General features: G+C 38.6%; 1 long non-coding RNA gene across 1 annotated transcript in view; it reads left to right on the forward strand.

Moving 5' to 3' along the window:
• The window catches only part of LOC142476835 (uncharacterized), a 49704-nt gene extending 45014 nt beyond the window's left edge, over positions 1-4690 (forward strand). The window contains exons 2-3 of the long non-coding RNA XR_012791994.1: positions 1487-1575; positions 3248-4690. This is a non-coding gene — a long non-coding RNA (uncharacterized LOC142476835). The remainder of the gene's footprint in view (positions 1-1486; positions 1576-3247) is intronic.
• The last annotated feature ends 1310 nt before the right edge of the window (positions 4691-6000 follow it).

The following is a 6000-nucleotide window of genomic DNA, read 5'->3' on the forward strand; positions in this document are numbered from 1 at the left end:
AATACATGGTTACATTAAAAGAACAGAGGTAATACAGTCAATTTACAGACATTTCATGGACAGATAGAGTTGGAAAATTGGGTACAGGGGATAAAGGCCTGGTGAGTTTCAGATTGAAATTGAGATGCTTTAACATCACCAAACATCAGCGAATGGCTCACACCCTTTGGCTGCCTGGCTTTACCAGGAAGAATGATTTATAATAAATCTGTCAAAATTAGTTGCATAGTTCTATGTCTATGCTATAGCATCTCCCACTCTCAAGGGAACTTGCCTGCTTGCAGTATGGTTGTGACAAATCTAATACAGAGTGCTTTTCCTCGTAATGTACAGGTTAATAAAAGCTTCAATCAGACTTAGAACTATACAACTAATTTTGACAGATTTATTATAAATCATTCTTCCTGGTAATGCACAGGTTATTAAGAATTTATATTAGTGTTAGGGACCCTTGAGATGTGGTCTGCCGTGTAGTGGCTCAGGGGCTTACATCACTTTGGCCAAAATGTTAAACTAAAAGACCATTTTATTTAATAGATATCTATACATATATAATTAGGCACTGTGCCGTGTGTAAGTTTCACTGGATGTGCACTGAGCTCTGTCTGTGTTTCATGTTCTGTCTCTGGTTTTAAAGATGTGACATCAGTTTGAAGCTGAAGGACCTTATCTGGTAATAGAATTAGATAGAAAAAGCTGACTAAAGGATATTATCAGAATAAATATCTAGCTGGGTAGCTAGGAGGGCAGAGGGGTTACACCAGGAGGAGGACAGAGGGATAACACCAGAAGGATACAAGAAGGTGGAGAAAAGCTTCAACTTCATGATACTAATATCAAATACAAGAATTCCACTCAGGAACAGTAAACTACTGTATGCAACCATCTTTGAGGATATTATAACTTATTTGAACATCATCACTATTTTGTACTATTTCTGTATGTGAATATTTATCTTCCAACTAAACATTTCTTTTTATGTTCTGAGACCAGAATGCTGAGTTCTGTGGTGCTGGGTTAATCGATTGAAAGAGAAATAAGGACCTTTTACAGCGGGTTTAACACAAAAATCATCTACGGATTGTAATAAATTTGAGATTTAGCAAACTCCGCTTAACATTTTAACGTTCAAACTGCCATAAAATGTTGGTACGCGGTTCAAATGTCATTGGAAATTTGGTTTGCACATTCGCACATACTGTACAGTAGGTAGTTTTAATGCTATCATAATATTTAAGGCTAAGGCCCCAGTGAGCACGCTATCATAATATTTAAAGCTACAGCCCCAGTGAGCACGTGCACGCCCGCATCAGAGCGCATGGCGGCGCTTTCACACATAAAAGCTGAGTTCAGTGGAGTCACCTACAGTACTCACTTCTCCGATGGGAAACGCGACGAGGGAGCATGCCCATGAAGTAAAATCCTCTCTCATTGCTTGAAATTTACTTCACTCTGATTAGCTTTAAAACATCTTTGCTCTCATTAGGTTAACAGGAAACCACGTGATGCCGTCACCGCACGAAAAAGAAAATACTTCTCTTCTCAAAATGCGGTTGCACATCACACTTTCTGCAGGTGCGTGCAGGTAGTGACTGGGGTAAGCCCCATAGAGGGTCGTATCTTGTTCACGCGGCGCACACGCTGCTGCACGTGCAGCCGCATGCAGTGGGGACAAGGCCTAACACAACAGTACACGCACCTCTATATTTAAACAATTGTACTACACACATAATATTATCACATTTTTTGATGGCTCCTTATGCATTAACCAGTACAGTATGGCTGCTAGAGTACATCTGTAATTTATATTTATGCTGCTGAATACTTTTTTAGACAAGAGAATTTGAAGTAACTTATTGCATACTGATAAGCTTTAAAACATTATACTGTATAATATTTCAAATAACTATTTTGAATAGAGTATACAACATATGTTCCAAAGATTTACACTATTCAATAATCCTAAATGAAATATAATATTTATTCCGGCATCCTGCAATTACATTAACATCGTATTGATGAGCAGAATGCACCATATTTTATAATACGTAGTTACTTCTCCTGAGGAAACCCTCTGTGTAGGGAGAAATGCGTTGAGCATACTTTATTTTACTTTATTGTGCTTCCAGGTTGTATTCCTTGTGTTTGCTTTCAGCAGGCGTGCGCAAACTTTTTTGTCTGTGCCCCCCTGCCTGCTCTCCCCCCTGATCGCGCCCCCTTTTACCTTTTCTCCTGTATCGTTTGATGTCATGACGCCATGTGACATCACCTTGCCATAGCAACGCGTGGCCATTTGACCCCGTTGTGTCATTCGAAGCCGCGTTGTCATTGCGACGCGTCTCCAGAAGCCGCCGGAGACAAGGTAAAAGGGAGTCACATGGGCCTCGCGTGCTCCCCCAGCATTTCATTTAAATGTTGTGGGGAAGAGCGCGGGGCCTCTGTTAGCAACGCGCCCCCCCCCCAGAAAATTTCACGCAGCCCAATTTGTGCACCCCTGGCTTAGAACACCTAGGGCTGTGTTCTTGAGGCGCTCCAAAAAAAAAAAAAAAAACTTCAAGTCACAAACTAATGGAACATTAATATTAATCTATGGTATAATTTTATGACAATATATAATCTGTCAATTTTTGTGTCTTCTTGTACTTAATCCATAAAATCGTTGCCACCCGCGAAAGTTATAATTTAACTTTCAGCGACGACACTAGCGACAGGGTCATTGATTGGTTTACAGCCAGTCACACTTCCAAATTTTTGGTCGCGACATCGCTCCGTCGCCATCACGCTTACTACAAGCACTGGCGATTGAGTCAATTGTTTTGGAGCGACATCGCGTTGCCGTCGCGGGCACTATAAGCGCAGCCTTAAGAGGTATTTATGATATTAGACACATATAAAGCTCCAAATGACACTGAACAGAATCCACTTGGCAAACTGCTTGGGATTTGTATTGGCTCATCTTTAGTTCATTTAAACCAAGTACCATTAGATTCAAATTGCTAATATACAGTCTTGACTCTTGTTCTTCGCAAAAGTGCTTCTGTGCAACATGAACCATGCAGTTAAGTACTAGAAGTTCTGGTTTTCATTCAGACTGTAGTAGGACTAGAATGAAATGAGGTTGGTAATCCTGTATTAATTGAGCCCCACTGTAGTTAGAAGAGTTCAAAGACAAAAAACTAATATTTCTAAGGCTTATCCAACCACACTTATCTTGTTTCCTATGTTTTAATCTTGATCCCTCTCTTAGGCTGCTTCTCTGTAAACAAGAGGATTAGGAAAAATAGGGCAGTGAATTCCTATTTCTGTTTGTTAAAATTTCAGAGTTATTAAAGGATAAAAGAAGATGTTATAACCTCAACCCAGTTTCCAAAATGTGCTTCTTTAAGCTTTATTTACCTAATAAAATGTCATTATATTACTGTGCAAAAGTAATGAGTTTAGTTTTATTTTTTTTAGGAACAATAACTTGAAATGTGTTATTAAAATGAAGCAGTTTTCTATGGTACATTTTAATTAGACCTTTGCTTCTTTCTGTATCAACTCCCGATTTCATATTTTAATGTTTCATGCAAATACAAATGGTGAACATCTGTCTGATTTGTGAGGATTTTGTTGTTATAAAGTATAGAGATGATCATTGATACATAAAATAATTGTAAAAAGTGCATTTGGGGCTACAGTAAATGTTCTTGATGTTCCTTGTAGACATAGGAAGATATGTATCAAGCATCACAATGGGATAACATTTGAAGCATTGCTCCCAAAATAATGCAAATTGCAATCGTGTAATTTTTGCACCAGTGTATCAATGTTTTACAGTTTGTCTGTTTTGCTCCGCTTGTGTCAGAGATTTGGGGTGTTGTTTTGGAGCAGTTAGAAGATATGTATCAAAATGTGCATCAATATCGTGTGGCAATTCAATCTACCAGAAGGGGGGCGTTAACCTCCTTGACTCCGTGCTAGATGTAAGAAACTCAAATAACTAATTTGTGAATTGACACAAATGAAAACTTTGCTCAGTCATAAGGGAATGTATACATTTAGAGGTAACTGCAGGAGACGTATTGCTGTAAGACGTTGTTTTTTTTTTTTTTTTTCACAAAGTCATTTTGGTCCACAGGTTGTTCAAAGACAAATCCTGTATTTACCAGCTCTCTGAAATTCAGCACACAGAAAGAGAATGAATATGCGTGAATCATGTCCTGTATCTTCCAGTTTATATCACAATAATATGAAATTGGTTCTTGATGCCCTCCTTCTCTGTAACAGGGACTGCTAATTAAGGATGTTGGGTGCCAAAGAATGAGACATACAGTCATCTTTTAAGAACATTCACTCAATGGAAAAATACATATCCACGCACTCCAGGATTAGTGAAAAAATACTTGCTGTTTATTGAATCACATTGGTGCATATAGCCAAACAACGTTTCAATGTATACTGGCCTTCATCGGACCAGTTCATATCACAATACATGGGCACACTCTCATGCACATGAATCAACTTCAACAGCAAAACTCTTTACTACAGTACATCTTTAAGGTTCTAATAACGTTTCCGTGCTATAGTTGCAGCCAATGCAATGGAATCAATAAGGGAATCTTTTTCTTATCTTACATTTTGGAAAGCAATGCCTCATACTGACCTTTAGTACCTCATTGACCAACCATAGAATTAACATTTTAAAACCTTTTTGAGGTTTGGTTTACCTACTGTAGAAAAATGATTCCTCACTTTAAATAGTGAATCTATAAAAAAAAATAAGCACACATGAAAGGAACATAATATTGTGTTGACAATTAATTTTTTACATTGTGGACATGCAGATGTAACCAATTTAAGTTGCATTTCATCGCAGCCGAGGGGAAGGTGACAGCTGAAGTGACTGCATATTAATCAACTGGCTGCTTTCCCTGCAGCTGGGGATTATCTATATCTGTTGCCCCCCTCCCCCCACCCCCCACCCCACCCAACTCCCCCCCACAATCCATGGCTGTAATCTGGCTCCGTATGCACGCAATGTCATCACAACAAAGATATGAAATCTAGGAGATTTGTGGGTTTATTGTATTAATTATACAACAGTATATACTATGTAAATTCCTAATTATGATGATTAAAATAACCATTTAATATAAATGAATGCGCTAAATGTTCTAAATATTATTTGTCAACATTGTTTGTGAAGCAGGAGAAAGAGTTAACCATCTGACATTCATGTTTCTGCCTTTTTATATAATGTTCACACATGGTAAAGTAGCTGCCAATGTACGGCTTGTTTATATTTATAACACTTATTTGCCCTGTCATCAGCTTTGTCCAAAATACCTGGAATGTGAGTGCTTAAAAAATGTTGGTCCAGTTACTGCCTTTTACTAGAATAAGAATGTTCTCCTTTAGATGCTAGGGCAGTCAGGTACTGGAACATTTTACAATGTACAGCTACAGCGGCCGTTAGTCTAAAACTTTGCCCGGTGTACCGCTCGGAATACCCCTGTCATGGCGCATGATGTTTTCCAACTTTACAGCCTTAAGACGCGAGTGTGGCGAGTGCAGAAAATTGCATTTTAGAGTTCTGGTTTTTAAACACCTGAAATTGGCACAGTAGCACAGTACTGTACACATTGCGATTCATTAATTTCATTGCACCCAAAGAAACAGAATCCATGAAATTCAACAAAGCAATCGCGATAAGCGCGGGTGCCTGGGGCGATTGGCCGCATTAATGCCGCGTGGAATACAGCAGAGCACATGAAATCGGCGCCGTAAAGTTTTACAATAACGGCCGCTGCAGCTGTAAATGTTATATGTTCAGCTATATTCCACCAGTCGAATACTACTGCATGTCAAAACAAAATCACTGATATATTTTTTTCTGAGGATATAAAATTCAAAAACCATGTGGTAGTTTTGCTTCAATATAAAAATAGAAACTGTCAAGGCAAATAAAGCTCAGCTGTAACATTGCTGACATTACCGTGAGTAGTGTGCATGATAAGC

The sequence above is a fragment of the Ascaphus truei genome, chromosome 2, assembly GCF_040206685.1.
Source record: "Ascaphus truei isolate aAscTru1 chromosome 2, aAscTru1.hap1, whole genome shotgun sequence".
Taxonomy (NCBI): domain Eukaryota; kingdom Metazoa; phylum Chordata; class Amphibia; order Anura; family Ascaphidae; genus Ascaphus; species Ascaphus truei.